We start from the raw sequence: 20,471 nt of genomic DNA, 5'->3' as shown, positions 1-20,471 counted from the left end.
AGAGCCCCAAGAGCAGGCATAAGAATCAGAGACCCACTCATTCAAACATTCAGGTGTCTCGGTAGTAGTACCTAAAAGCTATAGCATATATGCAGGTGACATGGTCCGGAACAGTAGAGGCTCTGTGGTTGCTACTTCAGTCTCTGTGAGTTCATATGAGCTTTGCTCAATTTTTGCTGTTGTTGTTATTTTGTTTTAATAGGGCTTCGTTCTCCTGGTGCCTCCATCCCCCTTGTCTCTCTTACTCCTTCTGCCTCCAGGAGAGAAGATTTTAAGATACACAAACATGTGTCTTTAAATTCTGGTGAACCCTGCCCTTCAAGATATATGTTGTCATGTACTTCTAGTGGGATTCCCCCAACCAGAAATTTGGGGAAGAAACTATAAGTACATCTTCTGTGTTTAGACTTATTGGTGTAGAGATGGACATTTAAGTATTGTAGTAATAGGAATGCCAGGCTTCAATAGCAACTGCTTGGTGACACAGTATTTGCCTCTTCTCCAATGACTTTGAGTTATAAGTATAATAAAGATAATTTGAGAAAAGAAGATACATATACTTAAACAAAAGCACCCACATGTTCTCATTGGATTACTAGTGTTTGGCACTATCCCTTTGGTCTTAGAGAGAACCTCCAAAAATGGATCATCACCTATTATTAATTATTATTATTATTATTAGCTTGTTTGTTATTATTTATTATTTTGATTTTGATTTTTATATAACAAAACACTACAAATCCTAGTGTGAGAATAATAAATGTTTAAGGTGTTTGATATGATAATAATCCTCATTCGATCATTACAAGCATATATGTATCAAAACAACACATTATCCCTCATGAGATGTACAGTTATTATGTGTCAATCAAAAATATTTAAAGTTGAATACGTTAGTTCTAATTCTTGTCTCACAGCTTCTTTGGGTCAAGTGTCTTGAAGCGGCTCTGTTGGACTGTTCTGGCTGAGAAGGAGGCATCTCTCATGAAGATCATCAGATATTGGCTGCGCTATTATAATCCTTTAAAGGTTAGGTCAAGCTAGATATGTGCCTACATGGTTCAGACACAAGCATGGAGGAGGGCTACTTCAGCTTCTTGTCACTGGGGTTTTTCCATGTAACTTCTTGTGTGACTTGGTTGAATGTGCTGGTCTCCTCCAGACGAAATAACACAACAGGTCAAACTGGGAACCTACTCGTGATTCCATTTTGAAAATCCTTATTTCCAGTGGATGAAAACGAAGGTGAAAATTACTGGCTACCACCTTGCCAACTGGTTTCCACAGGGATTAAATCTCTAGGAAATCTCCACATGGCTGGATATATTTTGTGGCGTACTCATCAGTTCACAGCTCTCATTTGCTCACTCATTAGTTGAGGTTGATAGCTCTTTTACTTAGAGGTCAAAATATGAAAACTTATAGGGCACATTTTTTTAACAAGTATTGGGTTTTGTGGTTTGTTTTGGTGTTTGTTTTGGGGGGGTGTTCATGTGTGTATCTTTTGTTTTTCACTAAATAATCCTTTCAACATCTTTGAAATTGTTATTCTCAGAAAGTCATAGCCTGGTGTAAAATTTTACTGTGTTCTCTGAGAGGTATTAGGTAGCCCCAAAGATACAGGAGCAGAACTGTGGAAACCACGGTATTTCCTTCCACTCGGGGAACATCCTCACCCAACAGTCACTTCCGCTTTGTCATTTGTTACTTACTCACTGATATTCCAGGTAAGGTTTCAAAATTTTCAAAATGTCCACGGAGAAGAAAAACACCAACATATGGACTCAACTCAAAATCTTACGAAATGAAAATCTTCTTTTCCAACATCCCTTACAGATGGCCAATGAGTCGTTGCTTTAGACAACATGATAAGGAGACTTACTTATTCTTGGAAAACAGCACATTTGCATTCAGCAGAGTGGTATGTCAACCCATGAACCTTAACTAAGCTGTCTGGAACCATGTGTAACAGCTTGGACCGCCTTTCCGCAAGATAGCTCTTCACATAGCTGAATATAACTAACTCTTGCCTTTACTCACAAGCCAACAACCAAAGACATTCACATCACACCTATACATCATTTCTACCTTAGTTACCCCAAGCCACACTTCTATCACTGAATTTCAAGCCTTTATCATTTCATTAAAAAGGAGTTTAATTCAAAACACATTTTTTCTTTTTCAGTCTAAATTAGTGAAATCGTATTAAATGTAAAAGAACATACTTATTAGATTTTTCAGGAAAAAAAAAATTAACAACCTTTTAAAAACCGTGAAGCTTCACTGTTGCAAACTCTTTTCCCTTCACATCTATTTCCCCACAGAAGAACCTGCAAGTAGATTGTAAAAGCTATCTGCTCCTGTCTTCTGTCTGGCTAACAGGTATTCTTCGGGTTTACATGGAGTCAGTAAGAAGATTACCTTGTCCCAAGAGTCCCATTTTCCCGTTTGCCTAAAGCTTCCCTGCTGTTAATTAGGTGTAAGAAGAGATGCAGTGTTTAACCCTTTCAGGGACAGCAGCTCTCATTAAGTACACATTTCCTCTCATTAAGTACACAGCAGCAATAAAGATGTAATAATGGCTTTCATTACTGGGATTGCCCTCCTGAAGAACACCCCCTCCCCTCCCAGTGCACCAGAGAGAATTCATAGATCTAATTCCCCATCACAAAGATCCCAGGGAAGAACTTGAGTTCTGTTGCCACTTTGTTCAATATTATTTTTCTTAGAGATTAGCTACATTTGAAAAAAGATGAGAAAATGGTCTTGCTGTTGGTGTCTGGCTCCTGGTCTCTTCTCCAAGCTTCCTGAATGGTGGGAATGTCTGTCTAGTGATAACACTTTTTCCATCTGTCTCTGTGTTCCTTTGAACTGTCACCACATGGAAAGATTTTTCTCTTTCTCTCTATTTCTCAACAGTCAAGATGGTTAATTCAGCCTTTTGGCGAGCTATAACAATGCCAAAAGCCTGTCCTGACATTGCACAAGTGACAGCAATTGCTGTGTTTCTGAAGCGCACTATTGTCTAGAAAGCGTATTAAAAAGTGGCATTCATTTATGTAATACAAACAGTGTCTTGAACTTTCAAAGTCAGTGACACGTGCAAAGACCAGAAGAAGGTAAATATGCTTCATTGTTATATGTAATTTTGCAGCATTAACGTTCTCCCAGAATCGCTTCTAAAGAAAGGGTCTGAACCCTTCAAGCAAGAGGAAAAGAAATGAAAGAGACAAGGCAATTTTTACTCACTTCAAGCACCAATATTCTGAGTCTCAAATGTAAACAATAAACTCACAGTAAGATATGTTGTTTCCCAAATTTAAAAAGCCATGGGACATTGGCCAGTGGTTGCAAGAACATTGACAATTAGGTTAAAAATTTGGAGCTTCAGTCTTGTAGGATATATAAACTAAAATGAAATTCTCATATTTCCTTTTTGCCATATTTGTAATTAAAACTTATTACTGAAGGGGATGGATTTTGTCATAACACTTTACTGAGGAGCATAAAATCTATTTTAAAGAGTACAAGAATTAATGTGTACAAGTCAGTAGTTTGTGGCTATGCCAGTGGTATGGGAGGACGTACATGTGGTCAAGTGCATACAGAGGATGAAGGCCAATCTTGTTTGCTGTTCATCACATGTTTTCTTCCATTTCTTTTTGTGATGGGAGTCTCTTACAGGCCTTCAAGTGTCTGATTAGAACAGGTTGGCTGACCAGTAAGCCCCAAGAATTTGCCAGTCTCTGCTTCCCCAACACAGGAACATTACACCCAACTTTTAGTGGTTCCTGTTGTTTTGTCCATCCAGTGTGTGTGTGAGGGGGGGGGAGAGGGAGAGACAGACAGACAGACAAAGAGAGAGACACAGAGAGAGGTAAATGTGGGCATATACATGCCACAGTGTGTGTATGGAGGTCAGAGGACAGCTCCAATTATCATTCTCCATCTTTTGCCTTGTTAGGGACAGAGTCTACTGTTGTTTGACACTACATATGCCAGGCTAGCTGGCCAACAAGATTCTGGGTATTCTCTTGTCTCCTCCGCCTACCCTCTCCTTTAGATCACAGAGATTGTAGTTGTAGGATTCAAACTCAGGTCCTCAAGCTTATGCAGCCACTGTGTTATATGCTGAGTTATCTTCTCAGCAACAACGTATGGATTTTTTTTTCTGCAGACTCTAGGGATCAAACTCAGGTTCTTGTGCTGATATGACAAGCCCTTTACTAGCTGAGCTATCTTTCCAACTTGCCAGATCAATAGCTTTTCTATATATATGAGTGATGAAGTTGCTGGGAAATAAATATGGGGAAAAATCCATACACAATAGCTTTAGAGAAGGTAAAATAGCTAGGAACAAACTTGTTCAAAGAGGTGAAAGTCTGATAAATGAAAACTTTAAGACACTGAAAAATTAGGAAAAAGCATTAGAAGATGGAAAGGCCTTCCATGTTAAAAAATACACAAAATTAATATTGTGGAGATGTTTGTGGAGATGTTTATATTACTAAAAGCAACAGATTCAATGTAATACCAATGGAAATTCAAATGACATTCTTAACATAACTATGTAAAATAATCCTAAATTTAATATAAAAAGACCCTGAACAAGCAAAGCAATTTTTATACCAAGAATAATGCTGAGGATTTTACAATATGCCTCATCTCAAATTATATTAAAGAGACACCCAAACAAAAATTTCATGGTACTAGCACGAAACAGATATATGGATAACTGGAATAGAATAGAGAACAAAGAAATAAACCCACACAAGTACAGACACCTATGTTTTGAGAAAACAGTAGTTTAAAAATAACCCCTGAAGCAAATAATACTGAGAAAACTGGACTTTAACATGTAGAAGTTAAAAACTGGATGTATCTCTCACCCCACAAGACTAAGAATGGGTGAAAGATGTTAACATAAGAACCAAAACTCTAAAATTTAAGATATCTTCACACACTAGGGCTTTCTAAACAGGCTTTCCATTGCTCAGAAAATCCTAAGAATGAACAAATGGAATTACGTGAAAGTATGAAACTTCTGTATAGCAAAGAAAATGATTATCAGAGTGAAGAGACAATGAAAAAAGGTCATGCCTCAATAAAGGGGCTGATAAACAGAATCAGACAGTTCTCAAAAGAAGAACTACAAATGGCCACAAATAATATCCTTTGAGCTTACTCCTCATTCTGGTTGGAGTACTACCATCAAGAAAAGAAATGCAGGTAGGCTTGAGGGATAAGATTGTAAACTCATGCAGGCATAATGGAAATCAGTACAGGCATTCTTCAAAACAACCAAAAGGCTGTCTGCTCAATCACTGCACTACAGTTCGGGCCCTGAAGTGTTATCTTTTATCTATTCATAACCCGTTTAATAGCCTTAGAGCCCTGGGTGTGTAAGTAGAGAGGTACAATTGTCTCTTTTTTGAAGAATATCATTAAAACCCATTTTCCTATAACTTCTTTCTCATGTGCTGAAACAGTGGTTGAAGGTTCACACTCATCTAGTTCATTGTCAGCAAGCCACGGGCCACTGGAGAGTGCAATGAAAGACCCTTTCATCTTAAAGGGGCAAGCAGAAGGCACATTTAAAGTATAGAGGAAATAGTCAAAACTTCAAGCAACTCTTTTTATTTTCATTTTCTGCCCTCATCTCAAATCACTGTTTATTTTGTAGTCTCCAAATCCACTTTTCTTTTATCTGTGGTCATAGAACCATTACAGTTCCGTTGGGCTTTGCTATCTCTCCCCAGCATTTTCCTATAGCTGCCTTACATGCTCTAGACACCTTCTTTCTTACCTGAGAAGACAATGTACACCTATCAGGATCCATAACTCTCATCCATCCACCAAGAATCTCAATGCAGCCTACTGAGATCCAACTAGCTAATATGCATCTGTTGAGCTCAGCTCTCTGGAGGGTTTTGTTTACTTCTTTATATAAATTACACGTTGTCATGCAACTCCTGGCTAAGATAAGGAAATCCAGTCTCAGAATCATCACATTTTAAAAGTAGATGTACTTGGCGCTCAGGAGGCAGAGGCAGAGGTAGGTCAATCTCTGTGAGTTTAAGGCCAGCATGGTCTACAAAGCAAGTCCGAGAAAACCAGCGCTGTTACACAGAGAAACCCTCTCTTGAAAAAACAAAAAACAAAACAAGAAAAGTAGATGTACTAACTTGAGAGGATATCAGGCAAAAGAGACTTTTACCAAAGGTAATGTAAATTGGACAACTGCATTAGAGTGTGTCAGAACGTTAAGCATTCTTACCTAGCATTCAGCAGTGTTCCCATGAGACAGACACACAAAATACATAGATTCTCTCAATATTCAAGATGGCCTTCTGATAACTTGGAAGACTGAAGATGATGTAAATCATCATCATCATCATCATCATCATCATCATCATCATCAGAGCATCATGAGCTGTCTTTCACAACAACAGAGGAATGCTATCCCATTAGATGCAGGGCGGACCAGAACTACCTGAAGTAACAAAAAGGAATCTACATATGTAACAATGCGGGCCACCAAAGTCAGCAGCAGAGCTAAATGGATAGTTATTTGCATATCTTAAAAACATGGGAAAGCAGAGAATAGTTTGATTATGGCTACGCAATTCAAAGACATGTACCAACTCTTGGGAAATAATAAGCAAGGCTGAATAAACTGTTATTCATTGCAAAAAGTGATTGTGTTCGTGGGCAAAAGGTTCCAGCTGTGTTTGTTTCTCCATTGAGTGAGTGATGTATTACTGTTGTTCTCTTCTGTGAATTACACGTTATCATAAGAGGACTAGATGTGACCTTCTGCGGTGTCTCCAGTGAGAATGAGAATCATCTCTTTACCAGCTTACATTTAATGTTTACGTAATCATCTGAAGGTGTTTTAGGCACATTCACGGCCATTTCCAATTCCACTTCCAGCACAGCCCAAAGTTATTGCCAGATAATGAAGGAAAGTCTCTCACTGAGCTTATAGATACGTTATTCCAAATGCCAACAAATTTGCCCTGGGCTCTGACCAGTGGCTGAGATAAAACGCTCAAATGGTGGTAGATGTGGGGGGAGGGGTGAAAGGATACAAACAAAGACAAAAAAAGTGTCTGCTGTGGTCCACAAAAACTTCATCATTATTATTTTTTTGGTAGACCTCTTATACCATTATTTCTGCCATGTGGTTTAGGTTGTGAATATCAAGGTGATCAAGATTTATCCTGGAGGATGTTGGCACACACAGTTATACCCCTGTGCAGTCCAAAACTTCTTTCTTCCTACTAGAGAATCACCATCATCATGCAAAGCAGCTTCTGTCAAAAAAGCAAAGTCCGTAGACCTCAAACCCCTCCCACATCTGCTACCCAACACATGTGCAAGCCAACTCCTCCTGCCGAGCAGTTCTGGAGGATACCCACCATGCCACAGCAGTTTTCTCTCTCTCTCTCTCTCTCTCTCTCTCTCTCTCTCTCTCTCTTTCTGTGCTTTCTTTTCTGACCGCACCACCCCTCAGAAAAAAAATTCTTGTCAATGTAAGCAATGATTTTATCTCACCTGTTCTCATGGTCCATAATCAGCTTTCATCTTATTGTAGCAACATTTTAAAATGTTGTTTCTCTACTATTTGAAGGCAGAGGTAAATTTAGAAGCTATTGGGCTGAAAAGCAGTGATGTCAGATGTGCTATGCCCTACTGTGTTTTCTGTTGCTGCGACTAAACACTGTGACCAAAACCAACTAAGGGAAGAAAGGGTTTATTGCTTTTTATTTCTGGTAACATGAAAAAGGTTTATTACAGAGTAATATAAAGTAGTCTCAAAGATAAGAGTAGGCATCTTTAAGGTTAGAGTCCATTATTGAGAGAAGACAAAGCTGCGGCCTGGAGATAGAAACTGAAGCACAGACAATGGGGTAGTGTCACTTACTGGCTGGCCCTCCACAGCTTGCTCTGTGGGCTTCTTATATGCCCCAGGACCATCCGCCCACGGGTGGCATTGCTTCAGTGATCTAGACCCTCCCACATCAATCATTAACAAGAAACTGTCCCACAGACAAACCTACAGGCCAATCAGATGGAAGCAAATCCTCAATTGAGATTTTCCCTTCCCACTTGACTCTATGTCTTACGCGGTCACGTGGTTACTTTTATCCCGTGACTATATTTTGCATCTAGTTATTAAAAGAAAATGACTTGTTCTGCACATACAGAAGGCTCCGGGTTTAAACAGACTGCTGACCAACAGGAGGTGGGGATCATGGTGCCCCTGAAATACTACCTGTCAGCATCTTGAATAGACACAGAAAGCACATAAGCAATACTTGCCATGTAAAAGAGATTATGTTAATTAGTTTATAGTAATTTGCATATGTCACTAATGCTCAGCTTGCTTATATCACAAAGGGTCAAAGTTTCTATTAAGTAATATGTCTACTTTCGACATGGGCGAATAAGAATTTAAACTGGTGAAGGTTAGAAAGCCAAATAAATTGAGCAAGAATTTGAACTTGGCAAGTTTCAAATGCTACTTGGTCCTGCTGTGCTATTAGCTTCCTGTAAGTGCACTGTTAGGCTAAATCTCTTTGAGTTCTTTCAAGGAGCCTGGAAATAACAGTGCTGCTGGTTTCACACATTTAGGCATGAACTTAAGAATGAGTACTATATCTGCGATTTGCCTACAATCAAACTGTGTTTTCATCATGATATATCTTGTTTCATCACCAAATCTGCAAGTTCACAAGTCCACAATCTGTCTGGACTTTTTCCATCTCTGAGGATGCTGGAGACTGGTTTCAGTTTTCTAAGGACCCAATCTAAGTAGAGATGTTCCTCTCAGAAACTTTTTATCACGACTGCCCAGGTGAATTTACAGTGGACCTTATAGTCAAGCTGTAGCTTGCTTAATTTCAAAGTTGCTACAAATGTTTTTTTTTTTTTCTTTACTATCATTTTCCACAAGGCGCTGTCATATAAGCATCCCTGGTTATTAAAAGCTTTATCCTCTACATGCATATGCCCTTGGATTTAAAGGCCATGTTTTTAAAGCATAAAAAGTACAGATGTTTCCACTGGCCCATTTATGTTACTCCACACAGCAATGATATTCGCCTTTTAGCAGTGTATGCCACATTAGCAATCTGAGTGGTTTCTGAATCAAAGCTGAAATCTGTAGTGTCTCTAATGTGGAATGAAGTTGCACATTTTTGCCATGCATTCACTCAAGCATATGGGCTTCATAATTGAACTCAAGAGATTGTATTTTGGATTCACTTCTGCTCTAATAAAAATGTACACATACTAATGTGTCTGTCCCCACTTGGAGACACAATTTGAGACAGTTTGGTTATCTGTTACAGTGTGGATATGCTTTCATTTCTCTGTTGAGGACTGAAGGCATGATAACTTAATTACGTAAAATAACACCACAAGATAGAAATAGTCTATATTGTATTTTTCATAGGTCATTTAAAAATAATTACATAATGATATGAACTACCAGGTCTTATAACAAAGATGCTTAATATTTTTAGGAGACAGGAGGTTGGAAAGCATCAATTTAGCTGTAGTGTTATAGCTGTTAATCAGCCAAGCTTTTAAATAAATAGTCACACTGACCTGACTGTGTAGATAATGGACTTCAGGTATGTACAAATTACCCTCAAAAGCAAGTCTTGACAGATTGGATTCAAAATGCTGCTTGTATAGTATATAGGTTTTACTGTAGTTGAGTATAGTTATATTACACCCTCCAAGAGAACGTATATATTTCATTAAATCATTCTAGAAAGGCCTTAAAGATTAGAATTACCATTAAACCTTTGGTTCCATTTTTACTTAATGGATATCATCTGTGCTCATTATAATTTCAAGGCAGGGATGATCTAAGTTTAATTAAAATGTCTGTTGGTTTATTTGTGTGCTTGCATTTCCCTCTGCCCTCACACGGAGATGTTTATCCATGTGCCCTTCATCTGTGATCAAACCAGTTCAGTCATTCTAACAACAGTGTTCTAACACTGTGAAAAAAATGGCCCAAGCATGATGAATGTTTTCAATTAAAATTGTTTCCTAGAAGGTTGTTTGTAGGATGTTATGATAATTCATCATTAGGTAAAAGAAGGGTAGGATCGATATTTCAAGATGAAAACAATGATCACTAAAGCCTATTGACCACTTCTCCAAGTACTTGTGTCTTTGCTAATTACTTCTATATGTGTTACCTTATTCCTTCTCACAACAACCATGGGAAGCACCATTATTTGCCGAAATACTAAAAAAAAAGAGACAATCGAGGCATGGGAAGTCCTGATGTCTACAGAGGTAAAGCTGAGAGTCCAGCCCAGGAATTCTGGCTTTTAATTACCACCCTGAGACATCTTCCAGGTGACAGCTCAGATTTACAGATTTGATATAGTCTTCTAATGACAACTTAGTCTTTAAAAAAAAAGAACATCAAACAGGCTGTTCACAAACTCACTAGATAGCCAAGGATGACCTTGACCTTTAGATTTCTCTGCTTCCAGTTCAAAAGGGCTGAGAATGGGGCTGGAGAAATGGCTCATTTGTAAAAATAGCTTCATGCTCTCACAGAGGAGTTAAATCTGCTTCCCAGTACTATATGATAGCGTATAACTGTAACTCTAGTTTCAGGGTATCCGACACACTCTTCTGGCATCTTCAAGCAGGTGGTTCATGTACATACTTTCGTGCATACATATACACATACATACATACATACATACATACACACAAACATAGAGATGAAACACTCCTATGCATCAAAAATGAAAATAAACTAGAACTCTAGTTCTGGGATTAAAGACATGCGCCAGTTTGAAAAGGTCTTTTGAAGAAAATGTTTCTTTGAATTAAGACCGTTTTATCCTACAGGTTACAGAATTGTATAAAAATGAACGACAGTCTCAAGCGGATTCTCTTTTTAACCATACAACATTCCTGTATGGGCTCAATCTTTCCAAGTTGCTTCTTTGGCTTTCATGCTTTGCCCTCAAAAGCTAACAGCATCAAAATCACGCTTCCCCTGTGTTGCCTCAGTTCCCTGTCCCACGCCTGCGTTAATGGATAGACTTCTCCCAACCAACTGTTTTGCTCAGTTAGATCTACTAAAGTAAGCGAATCGATTTTCTGTCTATAGGAAAAGACATTTTGAAATCTATATGTTTCTTGGCCAAAGGTTATGTCAATAAAATACTCCATAAAGTGAGGATTTGAAAATCATCCAATTAATGTGATCAATAGAGAAACAAATTCCTACATTGAATCCTAAAGGCTTTTTTCCTCTGTTCCTGACTGTGCAACTACCCTGAAACGCTGGGCTGGACAGTCTCACACACACACACACACACACACACACACACACACACACACACACACAGAGAGAGAGAGAGAGAGAGAGAGAGAGAGAGAGAGAGACACCCAGGGCGGCAGGTATTTAAGGGCTGACTCAGCATTAGAAGAACCTGCAGGTAGTGATTTCCCCAGATGGTGACTGTCTTTCCAGAGATGGGGAACATCATGGTTGGAAAACAGTTTAAAATAAATCTGCACTTTAATCAAATTCTCACCAGTTATTTTAATGAAATCCATGTTTTAAATATAAAAACATGCCCTCTAAATGCTCAAAATGACCCTAATGTTAAAATTCAAAATTTTCTTAGCAGTTTCCCCAAATGGGTTTTATGTGAGAATTTTCTAAAATTTTTTAAACTTAAAAAAAAAAAGTATGTATATGGGTGTTTTGTCTGCAAGTACGGGTATTCAGGTACCTGCAGTGCTCTTGGAGGCCAGAAGAGAGGGTCAGGGCTCTCAGAACAAAGTTACACATAGTTGTGAGCGACCATACAGGTGCTGGGAATTGAGCCTGTGGCCTCTGGAAAGGCAGCCAGCGCTCTCAACGGCTGAGCCTTCCCTGTCGACCTTGCATCGGAAATTTTGATAGCTCCTGCTTTACATGATTCCTGCCTTTACTTTGCTTCTAAGTTCAGCAGGAACTCAAAAAACTGAATGACACACTAATTTTTGTTTTGTTTTGTTTCCCTTCTTTTCTTTTTTATTTATTTTTTTAACTGTTATAAATTACACTTTATTCACTTTGTATCCCCCCATAAACCCCTCGCAATTCCAACCCTCCCTCCCCCTTCTTCACGCATGCCCCTCCCCAAGTCAACTGATAGGGGAGGTCCCCCTCTCCTTCCTTCTGATCCTAGTCTATCAGATCTCATCAGGAGTTGCTGCATTGTCATCCTCAGTGGCCTGGTAAGGCTGCTCCCCACTCAGGGGGAGGTGATCAAAGAGCAGGCCAATCAGTTCATGTCAGAGGCAGTCCCTGTTCCTATTACAATGGAACCCACTTGGACACTGAACTGCCATGGGCTACATCTGTGCAGGGGTTCTAGGTTATTTCCATGCATGGTACTTGGTTGGAGTATGAGTCTCTGGGAAGAACCCTGTGTTCAAATTTTCTTGTTCTGTTGCTCTCCTTGTGGAGTTCCTGTCCTCTCCAGATCTTACTATTTCCCACTTCTTTCATAAAATTCCCTGCACTCTGCCCAACAGTTGGCCATAAGTCTCAGCGTCTGCTTTGATAGTCTGCAGGGCAGAGCCTTTCAGAGACCCTCCGTGGTAGGTTCCTAACTTGTTTCCTGTTTTCTTCTTCTTCTGGTGTCCATCCTCTTTGCCTTTTGGGATGGGGATTGAGCATTTTAGTCAGGGTCCTCCCTCTTGATTAGTTTCTTTAGATGTACAGTTTTTAGTAGGTTTATCCTATAAGTCTATATAAGTGAGTATATACCGTATGGGTCTTTCTGCTTCTGGGACAGCTCACTCAGGATGATCATTTCCAATTCCCACCATTTACCTGCAAATTTCATGATTTCCTTATTTTTCATTACTGAGTAATATTCCATTGTGTAGATTATTCCATTGTGTAGATTACCACAATTTCTGCATCCATTCTTCAGTTGCGGGACATCTGGGTTGTTTCCAGCTTCTGGCTATTATAAATAAAGCTGCTACAAACATGGTTGAGCAAATGTCCTTATTGTGTACTTGAGCTTCTTTTGGATATATGCCTAGGAGTGGTATGGCTGGATCTTGAGGAAGCGCTATTCCTAGTTGTCTGAGAAGGTGCCAAATTGATTTCCAGAGTGGTTGTACAAGTTTACATTCCCACCAGCAGTAGAGGAGAGTTCCCCTTTCTCCACAACCTCTCCAGCATGTGTTATCACTTGAGTTTTTGATCTTGGCTATTCTGATGGGTGTAAGGTGAAATCTCAGGGTCGTTTTGATTTGCTTTTCCCTGATGGCTAATGACGTTGAGCATTTCTGTAAGTGTTTCTTTGCCATTCGATATTCCTCTGTCGAGAATTCTTTGTTTAGCTCTGTTCCCCATTTTTTAATTGGATTACTTGGTTTGCTGCTTTTCAGCTTCTTTAGTTCTTTATATATACTGGATATTAGCCCTCTGTCAGATAAAGCTTTAGTGAAGATTCTTTCCCAATCTGTAGGCAGTCGTTTTGTTTTGATGATGGTGTCTTTTGCTTTACAGAAGCTTTTCAGTTTCATGAGGTCCCATTTATTGATTGTTGCTCTTAGAGCCTGTGTTGTTGGTGTTCTGTTGTCTCGTGTACCAATGAGTTCTAGGGTCTTCCCCACTTTTTCTTCTAACTGATTTAATGTGTCTGGTGTTATGTTGAGGTTTTTGATCCACTTGGACTTTAGTTTTGTGCAGGGTGATAAGCATGGATCTATATGCATTTTTTCTACATGTAGATATTCAGTTACACCAGCACCATTTGTTGAAGATGCTATCTTTTTTCCGTCTTTGTCAAAGATCAGGTGTCCATAAGTGTGTAGGTTTATTTCTGGGTCTTCTGTTCGGTTCCATTGATCCACCATTCTGTTTCTATGCCAGTACCATGCAGTTTTTATTACTGTTGCTCTATAGTACAGCTTAGGATCAGGGAGACACACTAATTTTTAAATGTTGGTCATGCTTTATGCTATGATATAAATGACAGGTAACAAAGAACTCACTGCTATTCTATTAAAACCTCTCTTTTCCTAGGAAAAATAAAATTTATATAGATGTGTGTGTGTGCGCGCGTGTGTGTGCGTGTGTAGTAATTCACTTTGTTTAAGCCAGGAGCTACTATTGCAATCAATGGCATGAAAGCGATTGATTTGGATACTAATTCATTATTTTGGACACTTTGAAGTTCAAATTTAAAAATGAGTAATCATGAAGCTGCCTTATTATCTATTTATGATTATACAAATCACAAAATTTCAATACCCAAAAATCTACAAATACAAAAGAAGGGAGTAGGGTAAGCTCTGTTTGCTTGTATTCCTGTTGCTACGGTATTTTTCATCATCACCATCATTATTATTATTAATTACAATTTATTCACTTGGATTCTAGGCTGTTGTTCTCTCCTTCATCTTCTTCTGGTCCAACTTTCCTACCCTCTTTCCCTCCCTATGCCCCCCCCCCCAGTCCACTGATTAGGGAGGTCCTCCTCCCCTACTATCTGACCCTAGACTATCAGGTCTCATCAGGACTGGTGTCATCCTCTTTCTCTGTGGCCTAGTAAGACCACTTCCCCAGGGGAAAGTGATCAAAGAGCAGGCAACTGAGTTCATGCCAGAGACTGCCCCTGTGCCCCTTCGTAGGGAACCCCCATGGAGACTGAGCTGCCATGGACTACATCTGAGCAGTGGGTCTATGTCCTTTCCAGGCATGGTCTTTGCTTGATTCATCAGTCTCTGCAGAACCCCCTGGGCCTACATGTTTTGGCTCTGTTGGTCTCATGGTAGAACTCCTGCTCTGGCATTTTATAAATTAAGCTGACTCATATCTGTTGAAAGAGCTGACTCACTCTCAGGAAACAAGAGTACCTAGCAAATACAGTGAGACCTATAGAAATGTTCTGAATCTGTTAATGAGCTGACTAGACTTGGGTGACCTTCTAATTACTTTTTAAATGTTTTGTACAGGTCAAAGCCTAGTAATGCATTTGATGAGTGTTCAATCAGCTATAAATCTGGATGTTACATATGTGTGAGAGACTAAAGAATTAAAAATTAGTTTTTTGGGGTATTGGTTTAAAGTTTAAAGTGCAAGCCTGAAGAAAGGCCAGACAGGTGGAGACATGTTCAACTACCTGAGGTGAGGAACCAGCCTTACTGCAGTCTTTTCCTGCCCACTAGAGATACAGTTGCTAGGAAACCGGCCCAGATCACCCTTTCCCTAGGACAGCCAAACAAAGGAAGCCAGACCATTAATGGTTTGAGGGCCTTCCTATAGCCAATCAGTTCAAAATGCAACATCCCTTTTGGTGTTTCAACCAATAGATGCTTGCCCCTGCTTTGGGCACCCTGGGAGGGACCCGAATCTTTAAATCAACCACCTAACCTGAGCACCAGGTTCTTTGCTATCAACTGCTCTGGTGGTGAGGGTATGAGCCCAAGCTATGGCTTGTAATAAGAAAATCCTCATGTGTTTTGCAACAGACTCTAACTCCTGTTGTTCTTTTGGGGTCTCGCAATCTGACACAACACGTGAAAGCTTTAAGATACGGAAGAACTGCATTAATATGGGCTATGTGTTCGTCCATGCATAGTTATTCATCTCCATAAAACTATTAGAATTCGTAAAGTTCACTTTTTTTTTTTTAACAGAATCCTATTTGGGTTCTTTTCGGCATTTATATTTCTACACTGGCCCAAAATTGTGTTTAAAAATTGACTATCTGTTCTCTTTAAAACTTAAAGTCAATTTTTCTGCATGATTTTTAGATCCCATTAAATAACACACATATCTTATTTTTCCTTTATAATACTGCTTGAAATGTTGAATGTTTCTGACTTGAAGGGGCTATCCAAGGAGTTTTAATTACAACATCTAAGAAAGAAAAAGCTATTTTTAAGTTATCTTGGGCCCCAAATGAAGCACACATGAACATTTATGCTTAGAAAAAAAAAGCTTTTGAATAACATTTTATACATTTTAACTTTTGACCTGACTGCAGAACAATGAGTACACTCTGAAATAACAAAAATTTAGAGAAAAAAAGATTCCCATATTTTTTTTTTTACAGATAGTAAATTAGAAGTAACTGGTTGCTCATAAAACTAACAAAATTTTAAACTAAGAAGTCCAAAAAAAAAAAAACCATTTAATTTATAATGTATTTAACACACCAATTTTTTTTTAACTGTTCCTTGGTAAAAAGACTGGAAAGCATCTTAGGTACAGCAAACAAACAAAGGAGACAGCAGGGGAGTAAAAGGGTAAGTTATTATTGGTCCTACTGCTAAACCCAGAGGAGAATTTTGCTGATCTTTTGCTGTCAAAGGTTGATTTCCCAAACATATCTGCTTACAACCATGTTTAAAAAGAGTCTAAAATTTTGAAGTTAAAAAAATCTTAGACTGTCTTCTGACAGCAAATCATTCTGTAAAGTAATAACTAAAATAGGATAAATAGCAAGATGTCGAGTTAATAGAATGAGATAAAACCAGAAATACACATGTACATGCTTATTTAGCTTAAGATTACAATAGAATCTCAAACGAACCTGGCAAATGAGTGAACAGCACATTTTATTGGGACAATTCATACTTTTGACTGAGAAATAATTAGATCATTATCACATATGGCACACACATATACAGTTCTTGATGGATTCCTGACCTTGGTGGAAAATAAGAATTACATTCTTGGAGTGAACAGATGTGAATACATATATAATCTTGGGATTAAAAAATGTCTTATTAAACAAGAAACAAGACACAAAAGCCTCTGAGTATAAGAAAAATGGATCCATTTCATTATATTACAATAAGCCAAGAAAAGAAAAAAAATCAGAGCACTATAGCATAATTTACAAAAGGCAAGAATGGGAGCCAATGAGTTTGCTTAAAATCTTGGCTGAGAGACTTCTTCTCTCTGAGGCTCCTTTCTCACATACAATGGGACCTTAATAGCATGTACTTCAAAGGCTCATTCTGATAATTAAATAAAATAATCCACGTGAAGTACTTTGCACATTGCCTAATACATTGTAAGCAGTTAATTTTAGCTAAACAATTTCTGCTTTTCTATTGTCTTACCAAAATTAATTTTAGAGACAAATGTCTGCAAAACTTACTCTGCATTACAATATTTTAGATTTCTTGAGCTTAGTTCATATCAGGATTTTCAACGTACAGAAATGGCTGCTTCTTTATGCTTTTACAGACACTGAATCAAATAACGTGTGTGATATGAGTCAGAGAACAGAAAGTGTGACTGGACTACACAACTTCAAGGTGCACTCTCTGTGACCTCCTTCCTTCTAAAGTCTTTACTCCTCCCCTCCCAAAGTCTTTACAGCTATCTACTGGTTGGGGACCAAATGTTCAAGTACTTGAGCCTACGGGAGACATCTCCCACTGAAACCACAGTACTGATGTTTTTCTTTGTTTCTCTTCCACATTTACTGTCCTTAGAAGGAAGATGCACCTCGGTGCAGCCACAGAGGCAAACAAAATTCTTTGGTATGTAATTTTTGAGAAAATATCAAAGAAAATGCAATCAACCCAACCCCCCCCCCAAGTGTCTAAAAATATCACTGTTTTTACTCATTTTAGAATTTTAAGCTTGTGTCATCTATAAACCTTCCAACAAACTATAAATAATGCTTCTGGGACAAGGTGGCAAACTTCATTGTATCACTTTAACTTCCAACTGGGAATGAATGGAAGCCAGCTTTAAAGAAGTAAATATGAACTGAATGAGCCAAATTGGAAAAGTACCTGGCTTGTCACAAGGTGACTTCATCCACACTTTTTTCGTCAATCAACACGCTTTTGTCTAGAACCATCTCCAGAAGAGTGGCAAGCAGAGATTCCATGGCAACAGTGATCTCTGTGAGGAAGCAAGAAAGCAGGCACTTGGACATTGCCTTCCTGTATGCAACGGCAACTTACTGACGTTTCAAAGAGTAAACCTTTTTGACGGGCCTTCTCACAGGACTCATGCAGCGGTATCAAAATATTTGAGACTGAAGAGTCTGTAAAAGCACAGAAATTTATACTTTGCAGTTCTGGAGATCTAGCCAGACACTAGCAAGCTTGGTGTCCAAAGATGGCCATTGTTTTTTTTGTAGATAATACCATGTTTTTTAACAGTTGTACCTCAAGGCCCTAGTGTGATGAGTGTGGTAGCTTCTAAGATATCTTAAATTCTTCATATTCAGGAATGGACAAAATGGGTAAAGCGGGTGGTGGTGGTGGTGGTTAATGTGTTCTATCAAGCCCTTTAGCCAGAGTTTGCAGACACAAATCATCTCCTGAAAGCCATATCTCAGTGAGGAAAAAACTTCATTATGAAGTTTTGAGGGAATAAAATCACTTGAGCTACACATTCCCCCAAAGCCATACTTCTCACGTAAAATCACTTTCATACCATTCCCCCAAAATGCCCCAAAGGCTTAAATCACTCCATCATTAACTTTAATGTGTGAATCCAAAGTCCAAGCCCTACCTAAGAGAAAGAAATGGTTCTCTCATTTTAATATCAGACATGGAGAGAGACCATGTAGTTCCCTCAACAGTTTGCTTAGTCATTTCTGTCAAATATCCCAGTGAATCACTCTTTTCTACAAAACAATAGGACATAAGCACTGTTCAGCCTATTGTTACTTATTAAGTTTGGTCATTATGAAAAATAATAGCCCTTTCTACAGTGCCAGCTAAGACAACTCTCACTTCCAAAGAAGATACCATAAAGAACGGGCTCAGCTGTTCGTTCTGCCAGCGTTTTGCTCACATCCATTTAGGTGATGAATAACCAGGGTGGAGGCTTTTTCTGCAGCTTGCGGATGTTCCCTCAGGAGAATCGTCACTTCGACAGAATTGCCCTCAACGTGCTGTTTCAAGGCACTGCAGGCTTTTGTCAGCACTTGCTTTAAAACTGCTCCCGCCCTTTCCATTATTCAGGTCCAAGGCCTCTTCCACACTTGCAGGTGTTTGCACAAGAAAAGCCACCTTCCTTGGTACCAGCTTCTGTTTCAGTCCACCTCGTGCTGCTGTCACAGGATCTCTAAGACCATTGACAAGAGCTGCACAGGAGTTGGCCATGTGATACGCACATGGTACCAAGTATCTTCTTTATCAATTATTTTTTTGTTGTGAAAAAACAAGCAGACAAGATAAAACACAAGATAAATACGTGTATATGTAAGATAAGGTCCCAACACTCAGCATACTACTTACTTCAGAGCTTTTGACACTGCTACAATAGGGATTTTTATTATCCTGTTCCAACCAGCTGTCATGGCTCCGCTCTCCTCATAACCTCTTCTGACCACTAACGAATCTCCTTTCTATCCTTCTGGAGCCTCTTCTCTTCTGAACATTCTATACAAATGGAATCTATCACATGATTATCTTCCTGTTTACATTCACACAGTTACTGGAATTTTTGCCCGTGTTTGCAGTGCGTATCAATACTTCGTATTTTATGCTTAAATAAGGTTCTTTTATGGTCACGCTGCATTTTGTTTATATGCTCATGAACTGATGAATATGTACGTTGTTTACACCACTGGGCTACTCTGAATAATGTTTAAAATGTTTTGAAATTTGCATATGAACATGTTTTTAGTATATCTTTGGTTATATACCTAGAGTGGAATTGTTGAGACAGAAAATAACAGTATGCCAGTCACTTGAGAAATTGACAAGATATTTTCTAAGGTACTTATGTTACTGTTTTTTCAGCTTAGAACTTTTTTCCCCATAATAATAATTTTTAAGTTTAATTTTATTTATATATTATTTATTATAATTTATTCACTTTGTGCCCCCTCCCTTGTCTCCTCCCAGTCCCACTCACCTTTTCCCCCTATGCCCTTTCCCTGATCCCCTGATAGGGGAGGACCTCCCCCGCCTTCTATTTGCCCCTAGCTTATCAGGTCTTATCAAGGCTGGCTGCATCCTCCTCCTCCATGGCCTGGAAAGGCTGCATCCCCCAGGAGGAGGTGATCTGACAGCCTGCCACAGAGTTCATGTCAGAGACAGCCTCTGTACCCCTTACCAGGGAACCCACTTGGAAACTGAGCAGCAAATGGGCTTCCTTTGAACAGAAGGCCTAGGTCTTCTCCATGCATGGTCCTTAGTTGGAGTATCAGTCTCTGTGGGCCTCCCTGGGCCCAGGTATTTTGGCTCTGTTGTTCTTATAGAGTTCCTGTCCCCTTCAGATCTTTTTATCTCCCCCTTCTTTAATAAGATTCCCTGCACTCTGCCCAAAGTTTGGCTATGAGTCTCAGTATCTCCTTTGATACCCTGATGGGTAGAGTCTTTCAGAGGTCCTCTATGGAAGACTCCTGTGCTGTTCTAGGTCCTCTCCTACTTTCGATGTCTACCTGTTTTTCTGAATGAGGATTAAGCATCTTCCCTAGGGT

This window comes from Psammomys obesus, unplaced genomic scaffold (genome assembly GCF_907164565.1).
Source record: "Psammomys obesus unplaced genomic scaffold, mPsaObe1.curated_primary_1811, whole genome shotgun sequence".
Taxonomy (NCBI): domain Eukaryota; kingdom Metazoa; phylum Chordata; class Mammalia; order Rodentia; family Muridae; genus Psammomys; species Psammomys obesus.
Note: the sequence above shows the minus strand (reverse complement) of the source record.